The sequence below is a fragment of the Terrapene carolina genome, unplaced genomic scaffold (assembly GCF_002925995.2).
Source record: "Terrapene carolina triunguis isolate 2854851 unplaced genomic scaffold, T_m_triunguis-2.0 Scaffold66, whole genome shotgun sequence".
In the NCBI taxonomy this organism is placed as follows: Eukaryota; Metazoa; Chordata; order Testudines; family Emydidae; genus Terrapene; species Terrapene triunguis.
In genome coordinates, this window is record NW_020664417.1 from 64,548,370 (window position 1) to 64,567,943 (window position 19,574).

Sequence of the window (19,574 nt, forward strand, 5' to 3'; positions counted from 1 at the left end):
CCTGTAGTAGGTGACTTGTTACCCGTCTCGCTCTGTCAATCTGTTTCGTCACTTCCCCAGGTGGGTATTGTAGTTTTAAGAATGCTTGAGATCTTGTAGGTGTTTGTCTCTGTCTTGGTATTGACACCTCCTCATCAATTATTGGGAGTGGACCACATCCACTGTGACTAAATTGGCCTTCAACATTGGTTCTCCACTTGTAAAGTAACTCCCTTCTTTTCATGTGCCAATATATATTTATGCCTGTATTTGTAGTTTTCACTCCATGCATATGAAGAAGTGTTGTTTTTTTACCCATGAAACCTTATGCCCAAATAACTCTGTTAGTCTTTAAGGTGCCACCAGACTCCTCCTCGTTTTTGTGGATACAGATTAACACAGCTACCCCTCTGATAAGTGTGACTTTGGAACCCAAATAATTGCCAGATCCTTGTGGAGAACAATGCATAATGCTGAACTATGCCCTTCTGTGCCATCTTACTTTGTAAAGGAATCCTTCTTCACCAGACCAAAATCCAGGACAATCCAGAAAAAAGTATAGCCTTCAGGCCTTCACAAGAAAAGTCAACGAATATCTTAGTAGAATCCTCTTAGGAACTTTATTGTGAAAATATATGGAACTAGTAACCAAAAATTAAACTTTAGGCAAAAACATAAAAGTCAAAGTAAATTTTTCATATAGGAAGAAAAAAATCAGTGAAGAATAAAAGATGGAAATAAGTATTCCTAGAAAATTGGAAATAACCCACAAAGCAGTTTTTTTTAACCCACATACCATTGAAACAATTGTCAAAACTAAAAATAAAGAGACAAGATACGAAAAATATATTTCAGGGAAAAGAAAACAAGTGGGGATGAGGTTGTTTTTGTCACACCCCTGTGTGACATAAGGCATACCGACCTAAGTGATTGTGTAGACGTAGCCTTACTTTACTGTTGAGGTATGACACAATCATCCTGTTCTACTTGCCCACAGTTCCAGGTCCTTTGGCTCCTGTCTTCTCCACTGTTTCTCTGCCCCAGAGAGGAAAGATCATCCATTGGTTAAGGCAGTAAACTAAGCTGTGGGAGACCCGGGTTCAATTCCCTAGTCTGTCATAGACTTTGTGTGTGACATTGGCCAAGTCACTTAGTTTCTCTGTGCCTCGTTTCCCCATCTGTAAAATGGGGATAATAGTATTTGCCTAGCTTATAACAGGTAAAATATTGTGAGGGACACAGATAGTAGGTGGGACCTTATAGGTACCTAAGGGCTTGTCTTCATTTCGGGCTAAATCAGTACTGCTGCAGTTGATTCAGCGGCTTTGATTTACCGAGTCTGGTGAAGGTGTGATAAGTCAATGGGAGAGCATTCTCCTGTCAACTTCAGTACTCCACCTCAACATGAAGTGGAAGCTACATTGATGGGAGAACGTCTCCTGCTGACATAGCATGGTGCAGACACTGCGGTAAGTCAATGTAAACTACGTAGCTTAAGCGGTATAACTTACATTGACTTACCCTGCCGTGTAGACAAGGCCTGAGATAGATACCTCCTCACTGCCCAACACAGCAACCAACACAGCATCAAGGGCTCAGTCCTACACATTGCTGAGTGCCCTCAGCTCTCACTGAAATGGATCAGGATCAAATCATAATGCCTGATTCTATGACCATTGAATTCCATGGCAAGGTTACCATTGATTTTAACGGTGCAGACTCAGACCCCTAATGTGCAACTTTGGGGGTGGGAGAAAAAATATACAGCCATTTGTGGAGGCCTTACTTAAAGCTAATTTCATGTGGTGGAATTATGATGGATGTAAACCTTACTTTCCCCATTATATCCAGAAGCTCTGCCCCATAGGTTTCTAGATATGAATCTAAATTTGCATGGGGTATTCTCATAGGTTTTGCATTCCACCCCAAGGATATGTCCTCGTCTTCAGCACTATACCCTACCTTTTAAATGGTTCCTGTCAATCTTCTGGGGACTTTCTAACCTTCTAGATCTTACCCCTTTCAAGAGTTTCTTCATAGATACAAATATGTTATTTAAAGAAATCAACTTTTCTACCTACTCTTTACAGCTTACCTTTTTTCACACTTTTTTTCCACTAAAAATTTGTGTTAAGTTCTCGCTGAATCAGAGCAATCATCCTTAGCTGCTGTTCTGTGATTGTTTTCAGGCCTTGTTTCTTGTCACCTTTCCATTATTTGTTTAGACTCTCTTGCTCTGACATTAATCAAATCCCATAGGGAAATTTTGATTTTTTGCTCTATTACCTTTTCTGTGTCTGTTTCCTCCACCCCACCCCCGACCCCCAATCTGTCTAAACTGAAAAAAGGCCTGTTGAGCAGAATAGTTTTGCATTACTCATGACTGCAGAAACTTTCTGAATAATATGTAAATTAATATTGCTTATGTTCAAAAGTAATCAGTGGTACACAACATTAGTAGTTTCCTTGTACTAATGCATTCCTTATCTACAGCTGGCTACTTCACTTCCTAAGCCTTTCCTCTTCTGGGGACAACTGCAACAATTTATCAGCCACTCTTTGTATTTCAAATTATTTTGCCAAATGCATATTGATATTTGGATGGCCAAGGCACATTTATGCTTGGGCAACTAACATGATTTTGTCTTATTATCAAACCACTTCAGCTCCTGGGTGGCATCCAAAATTAAGCATGTGACTGTGCCTTTTCATATCCTTAATATTTGCATTTAAAATGACCATATGTCAAACACATATATTTCAGCAAAGATAATCAGGAGCAGAATTAAAATAATTATTTTTCAAAGAAAAAAAGCAATGGTGATGCTTCCAGTTCCATCATTTTAATTTCTCAGACACCTGCAGTTTATTGTGTCACTACTGAAAGCACATAAATTGTGTGCCATTATCTGTATCTTTATTGTAAAATCCTTTCATCTGGACAGCTGTTTTGCAAGGACAACAAGTAGCTGAAATTGACTCTTTATCCCTGGAGAATGTTTCCTACTATTTAATCTGTGGAGATATTAAAGTATTTACTTAGCTCATAAGTGTTCCTTAAACTTAATAGAATATGTAAGATTTTGGTATTTTAAAATGAAGATAAAACAACCAGTTTAATAAAATACATTGGGCGAAAATCAGCCCTGGTGGAATTCTGGAACTCTGAAGCTTATACCAGGCTACTTACACCATGCTAAATCTGGTATAATTTCTGCAATTAGAATATTGATAGCCAAAACAACAACAACAAAAAGAGAGAATTAGACCAGAGCGTAAAGTTGCCCACTGTATATACATCAATAGATTTTTTTAGAGGGAGTTAGATGTCTGTCTCCCACTGAAAGTCAATCAGTGCTAGGCTCCTATCTCCCATTTGTGCCTTTGAAAGTCTTCCTCCCAATCAAATGCATAACAAGTCAAGGAAAATGGTGGGAAAACAATGGAAATTCTGAAATGGAAAGTCAGTCATTCTTGTTGTTCCAGTACAGTGGCAGCAGGGATTAATTTGATTGGCTGAATTTAAAACAACCAACCAAAACAAACAAAACCATACACAACTCAAGGCTCCAATTCAAAGCCCATTGAGGTGAACAGTAATATTCCTTTTGATTTCAATAGGTATTGCTTGAGGCTCAACAGGTTAACTTGATCATTCACGTTTTAGGTGTTTCCTGTAAGCTAATTTCTTCCTTTGCAATATTATTCTGAAGATTAAAAGGAACAGCATTTGGGATGTTTTTCATTTATAACTAGAGCTGGTTAGAAATTTTTCAGTGAAACAAAGTTTCATCAGAAAATGCTGATTTGTGGAGCCCAAAATGTTTCACCTGAAACCCATGGGTTCAATAAACTTTTGGTGAACTTCAGGGTTCCCAGAAAAACCTTCCTGGAAACCAGCCCTGCAGGGATGCTGTGGACCTGATGCTTCCAGGGTCTGCAGCTCAGGGGCAGACCCACCATGGGGATTTCCCCAGGGCTAAGACCCCGGTGCTTTCAGGGTCCACAGCTCTTTGGCAGACCCACCATGCCTGGGCTTCCAGGGTTTCCAGATCCTCTGCTGTGGAACTGGGAGCATGGAAATTCTAGGAGCCCTGGTTCTAACTGAGACTTGGCTCCTGGTTCCAGGGCAGGGAATCTGGAATCCCTGACAATCTTGACTCAAGTCAATGTTCTCAGGGCTTCCAGGCTCTCAGAGTTTGTGGTTCTGAGGCAGCTCCACCATATGGACTGCTCCATATGAGCTTCCAGACTCCAGGTTGGTCTGGGTGTCAAAGTCTTGGTGTCCCCAATCCTGCTGCATCCCACATAGCAGGGCTGCCCTGGGAGCTATGATAGTTGCTGGATGAACCTGATATTCTTGTCAGTTTTGCTCAGCAGCATCTGCTATTGGGGAAATGAAATTAATTTTGGAAAGACCATGTTCAGTGTTTCCAAAATGATTTTTTCTGGTTTCTCATTTCAACAAGAATCCTGAAAAATCCCAGTTTCAGTATGATCTGAACAGAATATTTTTTCTGTTTTTTTTTTTTTTTGGTTCAGCCCACAAACTGGGGGGAAACATCTTCTCTCAGTTCTATTTATAACCTCTGTATTGCATTTGGGTGTATAAGTGATGAAAAGGATAATGGTCCTGATTCTCCTCTCACTTACACCATTGCAACTTCATGGATTTTGCTGGAATCACTCCTGCTTCATACGGTGTAAAGAGAAATGGTCCATTATTTGTAGCCTGACAACAGTTTCTTCACAATAATAATATAACAATATCTAGCTCTTATGCAATGCTTTTCTTCTGTAAATTTCAAAGCACTTTACAAAAGAATTGAGTACCATTATCCCCATTCTAACAGATGGGGGAAAATAGATATGTACTGTTGTATCCTCTGGTTTATACTTTGGTTTATAATAGAGTTGCAGAATAATTATAGTGGTGTGGGAGAACACTATAGTTAAGGTTGTGTCATGACATTTTAAAAGGCTGATCTTTCAAAGTCCTCTAAAATCAGCATGGTTAGTCAGATCTCTTTGGCAAGAAGAATGCACTCTTTCCTGTTAGATGAGGATCTTGCCCTGTTGAAGCCCTGCCTCACTCATGGTATACTAGTTTTAGGGCCAGATATTCAAACGTGCTCAACACCTGACACTTCTCCATTTAGGTACCTAAATAAATGTGAGCCTAAGTAACAAAACCGGTTCCACTGAAATGTCTCCGGACAGCTCTGAATAAGGGGCTGATAGGTTAATTGTAGAGCTTTGTACCTTACTGCTCACCATGTAGTCGGGTTGCATCAATCACCATAAATCATGAGCTGCACAGCTTCCGCAGATTGTGGAAAATAATTTTCCCTTGACCCTCATACAGTTTCCCCACACTGTCTTTGCCTCTTTTGAATATTCTATTGTTTGGATTGTCTGTGGGTGAGGAATGAAAACAAGGTGATTGGATTTGTTGAAAAGTGAAACTTACCCATGCATTGTTGTTTGTTGATTTTTAGTAAGCTGTTTGCCCTTGAGCTTTTATCTGAGTTAGCAGCATTTTGAACCAAAGCTCATGGGTGTTCAATACATGTCACTGGTTGGCTGCTCATGTGTAGTGATAAATTTGTTATGCTATTAAGGTAAAACCAGCCATCCACTGACTTACTGTTTTCAAATGTAGACCTTCTGTTCAGCAAAGACTTCTCATCCTTGAACTGTAACTTTAGAGGGTTTCTTAGAGGAAGAGCTACATATTTTACATCTTTAAAAATAATCAATTAATCATAGAATGGTAGGACTGGAAGGGACCTCGAGAGGTCATTAGTCCAGTCCCCTGCACTCATGGCGGGACTAAGTATTAGCTAGACCATCCCTGACAGGTGTTTGTCCAACCTGCTCTTAAAAATCTCTAGTGATGGAGATTCCACAACCTCCCTAGGCAATTTATTCCAGTGCTTAACCACTCTGACAGTGAGGAAGTTTTTCCTAATGTCCAACCTAAACATCCCTTGCTGCAATTTAAGCTCATGGCTTCTTGTCCTATCCTCAGAAGTAAAGAAGAACAATTTTTCTCCGTCCTCCTTGTAACAACCTTTTATGTACTTGAAAACTGTTATCATGTCCCCTCTCAGTCTTCTTTTCTCCAGACTAAACAAACCCATTTTTTTCAATCTTCCCTCATAGGTCACGTTTTCTAGACCTTTAATAATTTTTCTTGCTCTTCTCTGGACTTTCTCCAATTTGTCAACATCTTTCCTGAAAAGTGGCGCCCAGAACTGGAGACAATACTCTAGTTGAAGCCTAATCAGTGCAGAGTAGAGAGGGAGAATTACTTCTCATGTCTTGCTTATAACACTCCTGCTAATACATCCCAGAATGATGTTCGCTTTTTTTGCAACAGCGTTACACTGTTGACTCATATTTAGCTTATGGTCCACTATGACCCCCAGATCCCTTTCCGCAGTACTCCTTCCTAGGCAGTCATTTTCCATTTTGTATGTGTGTAACTGATTATTACTTCCCAAGTGGAGTACTTTGCATTTGTTATTTAATTTCATCCTATTTCCTTCAGATCATTTCTCCAGTATGTCCAGATCATTTTGAATTTTAATCCTATCCTTCAAAGCACTTGATCATCCACAAACTTTATAAGTGTACTCTCTATGCCATTATCTAAATCATTGATGATGATATTGAATAGAACCAGACCCAGAACTGATCCCAGCAGGACCCTACTTGTTATGCCCTTCCAGCATGACTGTGAACCATTGATAACTACTCTCTGGGAATGGTTTTCCAACCTTATAGTAGCTCCATCTAGGTTGCATATCACTAGTTTGTTTATGAGAAGGCCATGCGAGACAATATCAAAAGCTTTACTAAAGTCAAGATATACCATGTCTACCGCTTCCTCCCATCCACAAGGCTTGTTACTCTGTCAGGTTGGTTTGACATGATTTGTTCTTGACAAATCCATGCTGAATGTTACCTTATTATCTTCTAGATGTTTGCAACTTGATTGCTTAATTATTTGCTTCATTATCTTTCCGGGTACAAAATGACAGAAAACAATTTGAAGGAAAAGAACCTATGTGACATAGGGGCATTGTGATAAACAACTCTTGCATGGAGATTTGTACTGTACCATATTAGCATATAACTAATCATTTCATGAATATAAAGAGACCAAATCCTGAAGAGACATCTGCAGCCACATATGGTTTCCCTACACACCCATGCACCCCGTGTAAGCACTAGAGACAACTGCAGTTCCTGCCAAGAATGTAGTAACTGCTCTGTCCATGCTTCCTTGAGGATGAAAGTCACCTCAAAGGAAGTGAGGAGGGCCAAAGAAGACAGAAAAGGCTATGGGCCTCCCTGACCACACACATACATTAACCAATGAAGCTGACTGAGCATGCTGGAGCAAGGCAGCAGGCAGACCTGATTTTCAAAAGCACTGAGCATGCAGCACCTCACCTTAGTATGCAAGTATGTCAGATGGGGTGCTTATTTATGTGAAGAGATGAAATCCATGGAACAAAGAGCACTGGCTAGCAAACTAAAATACCGTCTTTCAAGCTATTGCTATCTCCTCTGTGACATACAAAACAAAATGCAACCAAAAGAAGTTAGTGGCAAGAGTGACAGAGTGCATGCTTTGACACTTATTAGATAGTCCAAAGAGAATCACATTGGGAAGTAGAAAGGACAAAGTGAAGAAAAGGAAGCAGTGACAATGCAGACATTGATTTCAATTGATAGACATGTTAACTGCTGACGCAGCCATCCTAGCTTCGTATGTATCTAGGTAAGGAAAAAGTAATAAGCTGGCTAGTAGATGCATTTTTCCTGATTACACTTACACACACACACTTACACACACACACACACACAATGCAATGCCAAATGATGACAATTGGAATGACAACACTTCATACTTTTTCACTTTTGATCACTATAACAGAAATATCCAGTTTTTGTTTTTAATGCACCTTGCTCAGTGGTGATAAAACTTACACATGGGAAAAAGACATATTGGAGTTGGAAAAGGTTCAGAAAAAGGCAACAAAAATGATTAGGGGTATAGAATGGCTGCCATATGAGGAGAGATTAATAAGACTGGGACTTTTCAGCTTGGAAAAGAGATGATTAAGGGGGGGATATGATAGAAGTCTATAAAATCATGACTGGTGTGGAGAAAGTAAATAAGGAAGTTGTCATAGGTTTCACCCCCACTCTGGACTTTAGAGTACAGATATGGGGACCTGCATGTGAACCCCTAAACTGAATTACCAGTTTAGATCTGGTTTTGCTGCCACCACTCCCAAGTTCTAACTCCTTTCCCTCGGTAGCATTGAGAGATTTCTTCACCAATTTCCTGGTGAACATCGATCCAAACCCTTAGATCTTAACACAAGAAGAATTTAACCATCTCCCCTCCTTTTCCCCACCAATTCCTGGTGAGTCCAGATCCAATCCCCTTGGATCTTAACATAAGGAAAAATCAATCAGGTTCTTAAAAATAAGACTTTTAATTAAAGAAGAGAAAGGTAAAAGAAAACCGTCTGGGAGATAGCATACCAGCTGATCTCACAGACAACAGATTCAAAACACAGAGGATGTTCCCCTGGGCAAAAAATACTTACACAAAAAATACTCATTGTGATTATTTCCTAATGCCCAAGACAAGTTACAAAGAAAATAAACATAAACCTATTTATTTCCTTCACTAATACTCACTACTTGATAAGAGGCTGAATTCAGGAGCTTTCCCACTCCGGTCAAAACTTAAACTGAAACTAAACTAAGGAAACTTCCCTCCTTCCTTTTGAAACATCTTATCCCCGCATTGGTTCCTCTGGTCAGGTGTCAGCTAGGCTAGGTGAACTTCTTAACCCTTTACAGGTAAAAGAGGCATTAACCCTTAACTATCTGTTTATGACAGAAGTGTTATTTGCTCCTTCTCATAACACAAGAACTAGGGGTCACCAAATGAAATTAATAGACAGCAGAGGTTTAAAATGAACAAAAGGAAGTATTTTTTCCACACAACACACAGTCAACCTGTGGAACCCCTTGCCAGAGGATGTTGTGAAGGCCAAGACTATAACGGCTCAAAAAAGAACTAGATAAGTTCCTGGAGGATAGGTCCATCAATGACTATTAGCCAGGATCGTCAGGGATGGTGTCCCTAGCCTCTGTTTGCCAGAAGCTGGTAATGGGCGACAGGAGATGAATCACTTGATGATTACCTGTTCAGTTCATTCCCTCTGGGGCATCCGGCATTGGCCACTGTAGGAAAACTGGAAAGATACTGGGCTAGATGGACCATTATGGCTTTTTTTATGTTCCTGTGAAAAGACCAGTTAAGGTCACTGCATCCATCTCTTGTCTTTGGAATTGTTCCGTCTAGTAAATACGTTTGTGATTTGTCCAGTCTACCATTAATTTTTTTCAAGCTAAGGAGCTTCTACAGCTACTCTGGGAGATTATTATCACAATTATCTTTTTCTGTATTTTTTCCTGTCCTATTTTCTTCTTCTTCTTCTTTTTTTTTTTTTTTAGTTTGATCCTTTTATTCCTAGTTATACGCTAGAGCTCTAATACCCCAACACAAGAAAGACCTCATCCCTAATCAGGACAGCAATTAAGTACATGTTTAAAATTAAATGGATTCTTAAGTACTATCCTTATGCCTCCCTCAGATCTTTCCTGATAAAATACCTAAGGGAGGTAGCGGTCACCAGAGAAGCGACAGGGATAAAGAAAAGCTAGCAGGGGTAGAAGAACAGAAGAAGAGAAGTGGTGGTAGAGAGCCAATGGTGGAACATAAAAGGGGGAGCTATATAAGGAGACAGAGCATGGTGGATTGGGGAGTTTCACAACACTTCCTCTCCCCACTCTCCACACACTTAATTTAAACCACAGTCTAAGCTATCAAATTCCCTTTTGGTATTGTGTATTTCCATCAACCCCATAACATTTAAAAGGAGGGATTTTTTCCTTCTTATTTATGGTACACTGAAATTAATACAATCTAATTCTGTGGAGATTTACTGTTCATGCAATCCTATTCAGGTCAGTGGGATGGCCTAGATTAGAAGGGTAAGGGGGAGTAAGTATCAGAATTTATCCCTGCGACTGTGGTGCTTGGAGGGACCACACTGAGAATGCTTACTAAGGACAAACTGCAAGGAATAGGGCAGACAATCCCCAAAACTGGTGGTTTATTCTAAATTTAGATTAAACAAGCCAGTAACAAAACAGCTTTTGTAATACCACACTAATACCAAAAAAGCCAAACTACAGTCCCCTTTAAGCAATCCAGCCTTTGGCTCCTATCCAGACAGCCAAGTCTAATATAGTGAGAGATTACTGAAAACCTTATTCACCATGTAGTAGGAAGAGAGCCTGAGACATAAGCCCTTGGTCAGAGGCCTGGTATGAGGCCTGAGGCCTGGGCTAAAGTAGTGGTCAAAGATTTGCTAAAATGAAGCAAAATCAACAAGACACAGGCTGTAAGCAAGAGTCAGGCTCTGCCTGAGTACACACTCTCAGAGCCTGGCAAGAACGGGGCTGGAATTGCAAAAACACAAACATTCCTAAGAAAGGCTAGGCACAAGACACTCATGCAAACCCATTCCAGAAGGATGGTACCAGAACACCCCAAAAAGGATCAGGCCTAAAGCTTTCTTTATAGTTCTCTAGCAGGTTGATAGCCTCTTTACAGCAATCATCACAGTAAGGTCTTCCTCAGAAGAAGAATAGGTAATGTATATTATTGCTTAGAAGCTAATCTCCGGTTTCCTATGCATACACAAGTAACTAGTTGTATCCATTCACATAAAGCACTTACTAATTCAAACTATCAAGGCAGTTCATTATGGCATAGACAATTAAGCTGAAGATAATTTAAGTAATATTATCATTTCCTACAGTATCTTATATCTTTGATCTTAAGTTTAACTGAAACATCCACATGCAATTAAGACATGAAAGGGAATTAGCATCTACAAGCTAATCTGGTTACATTGTTAACTTCTAACAAGGTATAGGTAAACACAAACAAACACACTTAGCATCTACCCTTTCATTCTCCAACAATACAGGCCAACATCTTAAAGATTTGAGTCTACTTAGGCCTGGTCCACACTAACCCCCCACTTCGGACTAAGGTACGCAAATTCAGCTACGTTAATAACATAGCTAAATTCGAAGTACCTTAGTCCGAACTTACCGCAGGTCCAGACGCGGCAGGCAGGATCCCCCGTCGATGCCGTGTACTCCTCTCGCCGAGCTGGAGTACCGGCGTCGACGGCGAGCACTTCCGGGATCGATCCCAGAAGATCGATTGCCTGCCGCCGAACCAGGAAGTAAGTGTAGACGTACCCTTAACATGGCTTTGAAAACTATCCACAAGGAATGGCCCTGTTTACCACTTCAATGCCTCCTGTTAAATTGACCAGTTGACCAGTCTGTCAGTGTCACAATGCCACTATAGAGAATTCACAAAGCCTTGTAGCCATGATTTTACTATATACAATTTTTCACTAATTTGATGTTGTGGAGAACTGGGAAGTATTTGTATTGTTTTTATAACTACACCTCACTGTATCTGTGTGATACTACTCTGCCTGGATGCAAAGAGTTAAATCAAAAGCGGTTGTTAAAGAAACCAGTCAGGAAAGGTAAAATAATGGCCTAGTTAAGAAGCATTCCACCAAACACTCAAACATAATAGTCAAGTTTATAGCTTTGAAAAAGTGACTCCTGAGACCCAATCCTGGTGATAGGTCTGTTTGAGGGAGATCAAAAGACACTGATCTGTTAAAAGATCAGCCTTGGGGAGCTGAAAGCTGCAGCAGGCTGACACAGACTGACTGAGAGCCAAAGATTTCAGCAACCAGGCTGTAACTTGGTCCCCAAGAGAACAGGATACACCAAGGCTGAAGTCTACCTTGGGGTCAGAGAGGGGAGTACTAATCATAGGTAAGTCAGTATACATATATGTCTCTCTGTTGCTTTAAGTCAATTTCTCTGTGTGCTAGGTACCATTTGACAAAACAAATCATACTTTGTTTTGAAGAGACTGCTCCTGTGTTGCTGCATACTGTTATTGTCCACAGCTTCCCAAGGGAAGACCTTCTTGGGTCTTCCAAGTACCTCAATCAGAAATCAAGAGGGTGAAGTTGGGGTTGGTTGGATGGTGGGGCCCATCCCCCCCAAAAAATGGCGGCATAGACCTGTCACTTGAAAGGAGTTCACTTGGGGGATTAGAAAAGTGTCTCAGAAGGGGCAACATACCCTGGGACTAATACAGGTGTAAACCTCCATGTAACCAGCAAAATAAAGGTAAAGACACAATTTTAAGTGTTTGGGGGACTGGCTGAGTGAGAATTTACATGGGCTTGAGTTGTAAGGACTTTGCAATAAGTTGTGGTCTAAAACCTGATATTTGGCATTAGGATTTTTTGATGAGAGTCAGGAAAAAAAGATCTAACAATGGTCCTTGCTTTGTTAGTGTTACAAAACCTCACCTGGTTGCTTAACAAGCTGGGATGGCCATCTCAATAGCTGGCACTTCTTTCAATAACCTGAAATCAATGACTGTATTGTCACTGCCTCCTTTTCTTTATTTGACCTTTCCACTACCCAATATGACTTCCTAGGACTGTGTTTCTAAGCATCAAAGCATGCACACAAATCACTAACTGCTGTGGATGCACCTTGTGCGTAGAGAAAATACTAATGACTCAAAGGAAAATGTTTCAGTTTACTGCCTGGTGGTTGGATCAGTCCACCCAATCTCACCTCTCTCCACAGATCTCTCTCAGTCCATTGATTTATTATTTATTAATTAATAATTTATTTGTATGGCAGTTATTCCTAATAGTTCCAGCCCCATTGTGCTAGACACTGCACAAACACATAATAGAAAGCTAATCCCTGCCTTGAGGAGCTTAGAGTCTAAGTAGCACAATCCTAAATAGTTTTAGCTTTAGTTTGTCTGTCTGTGTCACTTATGATGCCAAGAAAACAGATGCATTAGTGGTGTGATAAAGGACAATGGCTAATTTATTGGGGTGACAGTAACTATTTTAGGGCAGGGATGTGACCAGCTTTATCCTGGGTGCACAGGGTAGGGGAAGATGCACAACTCCTGTCTAATATGCTGTGTCCCATGGAAAGACCCATGACAAATGCAATGCCTGCACACAAATGCACATCTTCCTACGGGGGAGGGAAAAGGTGGAAAAGCACCATGCTCCTGGGACATCAACCTGGAACAGCCTACGCATGCACCAGGGTGCAACTCTTCTCTCCCCATCATTGAGGCACAGTCTACCTTTCAATGAACTAGACAAACAATATACAACCAATTCAAAAACCCATTAATGAACTGCCTTGCCTTCCCTTTTTCTATTTTAATAGTAGGTTTCATGCAGCACTTTGCAGGTGGTATCTCCAATTGTGTGGTTAAGTCATTTTAATTGCAAATTAATATTTGCAGTGGCAGATTCTCAGTCCCCACATCATCATCCATCAGTGTCACTTAGGACCACCATCAAGCTCCTCTTTCCTTTTCTGCAATAGCTGCAATGGTATTGATTTGTTCTGGGACTCTCCTGTCTCATTGGCTGATAAGTTAATAGAAATGAAATAATAAATGGGTCACAACTTCATTTGCAGAAAACAAGTCACCTTTTGACCTTTTTCTCCCTCTCCTCTGTGGCATGTATATTTAATTTTTTTCTGGGGGAACTGTTTCTGAAAATATAAAACAATATTGATGTGATCAGGAGGTTAACCTGGGACTCCAGTCTCCAGAGATCTGAGTTCAGTTTCCTAATCTGCCACAGACATCCTATGTGACCTTGGGTAAGTCACTTAATATCTCTTTTCCCTATACGTAAAATGGGGTGTTGTGAGTATGTTAAAGACTGTGATGTACTCAGATACTATGGCAATGGGATGATCTAAGTATCATAGATAGATATTAATAAATCCTCCCAAAGCCTAAACTCATGTTTTGATTGCAAAAAGGTTGTACTATCTCAGGACATTAGACATAATATGTGAGGAACACCCTCTGCACCCTCTGTTGAATGTTGTATCACATTTGACTGCTGTGTGAACTCTTCTTGTACTTCTGGAGATATTGAGCCTGAGTCTCCTCTCACAGACACAAATTTCACATTGTCCGGTGTTGTGGCAATCTGTGACAAAAGATCATGACAAGTTTAGTAACTCAAGAACAGAGACTATGTTTACACTGCAGCTGGAAGCATACTTAACAGCCTGGGCTGATAGGCTCACGCTAGCACCACTTGGGCTAGTGAACTAAAATTAGCAGTGTGGACATTGTGGCATGGTCAGCAGCTCAGGCTAGTCACCGAGTCCAAGCCCACCCGACCCACTGGGTCTTAGTTCAAGTGGCTAGTCTGAGCCGCCACCAGTGTTGCAACATCCACACAGGTATTTTTAATGCACTAGCTTGAGTGCAACTAGCACGACTCTGTCTATCCGGGCTGGGAGGCTGGCTTCCAACTGTAGTGTACACTTACCCAGAGTGACTGAGGGAAGGCTGTTGTTGAAGACTTAAGTCGTACATTTTGGCTTTTGAGGGCTTAAGTTAGACCTCCAACTTTATTTAAATGTATTTTTATATTGAATTGTAATCATCATCCTACTTACTTCCCGTCTGCTAAGCTGCTTAGAAAATACACATTATGTACTGCCTAAGCAATATGCACTGAAAATAAACTGTCAAAGATCCATTACAGGATTATTCTTTTGTTGTAGTTGTCATTAGATGAGCTGCTCTTCGTGTGCTCTCTGAGTGATATGATATTTTTAAAACTTCTAGCTTTTCATGCTAACGTATCCCTGATCACTTGTTATAAAGCATTATGAGAAGAAAGAGCCTGATTCTGCAACACTTCTCCCTGCCTGCCAAATGGCTAAATTACAAATGCTACAGAGCTAGAAAACCTCAGTGTCTCCATGCACAGAGGACTGGATTAATGAACCGTGTGATCTGTCTGACTTGGAATGAATAGCATGCAACAATTTAAAACCCTATGGGGTCACCTAAAATTCCTTTAAAAACACAGTTTTCTGTGGTCTTTAGGTGTTTCCCTGTGCATCTTTTTGACCACAGATCCACATACAATACTCTGGGAGAGGATCTCTGTTGTCCATGTCCTTCAACTGAGACCTATGAGTAGGGGTTAAGGCTCCAATCATCCTTCACAACTTCGCAAGAGTTGAGGGATTTTTATTTGTTTGTTTTTTGTCCTGCAAGAAATTATAAGAATCATTATCATATTAACCCCCACCCCAAAAGATTAAAAATAAAGAGGAAATCATATAAACATTAACTTTGACTTTGTTATCGTAAGGGAAGAAACATAAAACACTTTACATATCTAACAATCAAACATTCCCTTCTAACCTCTTGGTAAGACATCATGAGACACCCTCTCCTTTCCATATCTCTGAAATCTCTGCCTCCTAGAGTTTCAGGAACCATTTAATTGACCCCCTGTAGCTTATTCAGAATTTTGGGCTTGATTCAGGAATTACTGGGGAAATTCCATCTCCTGTGTTATACCGGAGATCAGACAAGATGATCACAATGGTCTTTCTTAACCTTCAACCTCTCTGAATCTATTAGCTACTTCAGGGTGTTTCTGTGGCTACACCACTCTCTTTTAGATTTCTGGTAGTATGCCCTTTGTAACAGTATTCCCTCAAAATCAAGAGACAGGCTTAGCAACCATGAGATTTTTAAAAACAAAGTTTGGGTTGTTTTTGTTTGTCTTTCATTTTTTGAACATTTAGGATTCATGTTTTCAAGCTTTTCTTGGCAACCATGAAGGATGGAAACTATTTTTTTTTAATGAAACCTGAGATTGTCATTTAATCACATGACTCCAGGAGTTGATGCTTTAAGAAAAATGCCAAATATCACAAGACATGATGCAATCTCAAGAGTTCACAATAGTGGTATACCAAAAGCTCAGGGGCAAGCAGCTAAGGCAATCCAAACATTAGATTCCAAACGTTCCAGTCTTCAGTGGGTTCCTTTCCCCCACCCCGTCCCCAAACATGGTACCCTCTGATGTGTATATATTAATTCCTCTTTGTGCATGAAGAGGATTACGGAATAGTAAAGTTGATAACTCATGGCAATCCGGGGAGGTCCCGGATGACTGGAAAAAGGCTAATGTAGTGCCCATCTTTAAAAAAGGGAAGAAGGAGGATCCAGGGAACTACAGGCCAGTCAGCCTCACCTCAGTCCCTGGAAAAATCATGTAGTGGGTCCTCAAGGAATCAATTCTGAAGCACTTAAAGGAGAGGAAAGTGATCAGGAACAGTAAGCATGGATTCACCAAAGGCAAGTCATGCCTGACTAACCTAATTGCCTTCTATGATGAGATAACTGGCTCTGTGGATGTGTTATTCCTTGACTCTAGCAAAGCTTTTGATATGGTCTCCCACAGTATTCTTGCCAGCAAGTTAAAGAAGTATGGGTTGGATGTATGGACTATAAGGTGGATAGAAAGCTGGCTAGATCGTCGGGCTCAATGGGTAGTGATCAATGGCTCCATGTCTAGTTGGCAGCCAGTATCAAGCGGAGTGCTGCAAGGGTCGGTCCTGGGGCCGGTTTTGTTCAATATCTTCATTAATAATCTGGAGGATGGGGTGGACTGCACCCTCAGCAAGTTTGCAGATGACACTAAATTGGGAAGAGTGGTAGATATGCTGGAGGGTGGGGATAGCATAAAGAGGGACCTAGACAAATTAGAGGATTGGGCCAAAATAAACCTGATGAGGTTCAACAAGGACAAGTGCAGAGTCCAGCACTTAGGACGGAAGAATCCCATGCACTGCTACAGACTAGGGACCGAGTGGCTAGGCAGCAGTTCTGCAGAAAAGGACCTAGGGGTTACAGTGGACGAGAAGCTGGATATACGTCGACAGTGTGCCCTTGTTGCCAAGAAGGCTAATGGCATTTTGGGCTGTATAAGTAGGGGCATTGCCAGCAGATCAAGGGATGTGATCATTCCCCTCTATTCAACATTGATGAGGCCTCATCTGATGAGGCCTCATGTCCAGTTTTGGGCCCCACACTACAGGAAGGATGTGGAGAAATTGGAAAGAGTCCAGCGGAGGGCAACAAAAATGATTGGGGGGCTGGAGCAGAAGACTTATGAGGAGAGGCTGAGGGAACTGGGATTGTTTAGTCTGCAGAAGAGAAGAATGAGGGGGGATTTGATAGCTGCTTTCAGCTAGCTGAAAGGGGGTTCCAAAGAGGATGGATCTAGACTGTACTCCTTGTTCATTTGGTACCACTGAGAAATTGTCTCAAGTTGCAGTGGGGGAGGTTTAGGTTGGATATTAGGAAAAACTTTTTCACTGGGAGGGTGGTGAAGCACAGGAATGGGTTACCTAGGGAGGTGGTGGAATCTCCTTCCTTAGAGGTTTTTAAGGTCAGGCTTGACAAAGCCTTGGCTGGGATGATTTAGTTGGGGATTGGTCCTGCTTTGAGCAGGGGCTTGGACTAGATGACCTCCTGAGGTCCCTTCCAACCCTGATATTCTATGATTCTATAGAATGGGTAGCTCTGTGACCTTTACTGCCTAGATCCTCCATCCTAGGTTGTTGGGAAGAACCCAATTTTGAGCCTGCAGGTTTATTGCACTATTTTTCAAGTCTCTAGTCAGTAATTCAGCCCTTTGATTTCAGGTGCTTCAGATTTCATTAGCATTTCTGTCAGCTTTTATAAGAGGTTTTTATCCACTGTTTCTAGTTTATAATCATGACAGACAGGCCCCATCTCTTTATCACACCTTACCTTCAAATAGTCCATTAAATGTATATGCACACACCCATTTACAGCAGCAGCTATAGTCTCTATTCTTTGACATGTATGATCAATGACCTCTTATTATACACTGTAAACTTCACACACTTTTACTTTGAATGATCTTTATTCAATGAGTATCTCATGCACTGCTCCCTTCACTTCTCACTTTTTGGAGAGCTACCTCCCATCTTCTTTAAATTAACTTTATACCTGCCTTGTATCAAGTGCAGACAGACAATAAGGGGGAAAAAAATCTGGATTTAACAAATCGCCAAACACCCAGTTGGAGCTACGGAAATAATAATTAGTAATAATAATAAAGGTAGAAACACGTGTGGTTGTCCCCATTAAGTAGATTGTAAAAGAAGTTTAAAAGCAAGCTGTGTAGCTGGCACTGTATACTGCTTCCTCCTGAACTAGATCTGATATATTATGTTCCCCTCCATTCATATTTCCATTAAGATTCAGAGAGAGGAGAGAGATTTGTCAAGGAGCCAGGATGCAGAGAAAAAACTTGGACTGACTGGGCAGAGAGACTAGGACAAGGAGCCAGGGGCATGGAAGCACTGCAATTAGATAAGGATCATGGGGAAGGAAACTAGGACTGCAGCTAATTAATTCAATTTATCATTTAATAGTGTTCTCTATTGTCATGGTTAACTCATATCTTATTTCATATGTAATCAATGTGTGATGAATAGATTTAAGTTGAAGATGTAGATACGATTATAGGAGTAGAAGATTGACAAATATTTTGGAGTGATAAGTATGTATTTGGTATATAAGTAGGGTAAGGCTGTAATGCAAGGCCTACAGGTTATGGTCTGTAAGATTTCAGCTTAGCCATATTAGGTCTCAGGCTTAAGGACGCTTGACATAAGTAGCTGACCCAGGAATAACCCTTGCCGGAAAAGATGCACGATTACTGTAAAGAATGTGTCAAGAGGTGATGTTTGAGAAATATGCCACAATGTAAACATCTAGATCGCAAGATATTTGATTGTAACATCATGGAAAGTTCTGTGGTTATTGTAGGTTACCATGGGAACAGTTTACGTAGATGCTAATTAGCGCTGGCTGTTTTACACTATTGGGAGGGAGGGAGGGTTCGATCTAAGTTATGCAACTTCAGCTATGTGAATAACGTAGCTGAAATCGACATATTTAGATCTACTTACCGCGGTGTCTTCACTGCAGTGTGTTGACAGGAGATGCTCTCCCATCGATTCCCCTTGCACTTCTCATTGAGGTGGAGTACTGGAGTTGACGCTAGAGCGATCAACCGTCACTTTATAGTGTCGATCCGGCCGGTGGCATAGACAAGCCCTTAGAATAAGGGGAACTAAGAAAACAACCTATGAAAAGTGAGGCACACCAATATTTATGAGGTGTGGAAGTACAAATAAGGAAAAGGCAGTTGGAAGCCTCATATATAGGCATAAAGTGGTTAGAACGCAGGATAAAAAGGGTTCGCTGGAATGGATAGGGTTGGAAGTCCCCTGCAGGAATCACCCTTCTATCGATGAGCTCATAGGCGCTGACTTCCCCACTTTCATGTGGTGCTTGACGCCCCCCTCTGCCCCTGGCCCCGCCCCCACTCCACCCCTTCCATGAGGCCCCGCTCCTGCCCCACCTCTTTCCACCCCTTACCAACTCCCATTCCAACTCCTTCCCCAAATTCCTGCCCCGGCCCCGCCCCTTCCCCGCCTCCTCCCCTGAGTGCTCCTCCCCCCCCCCC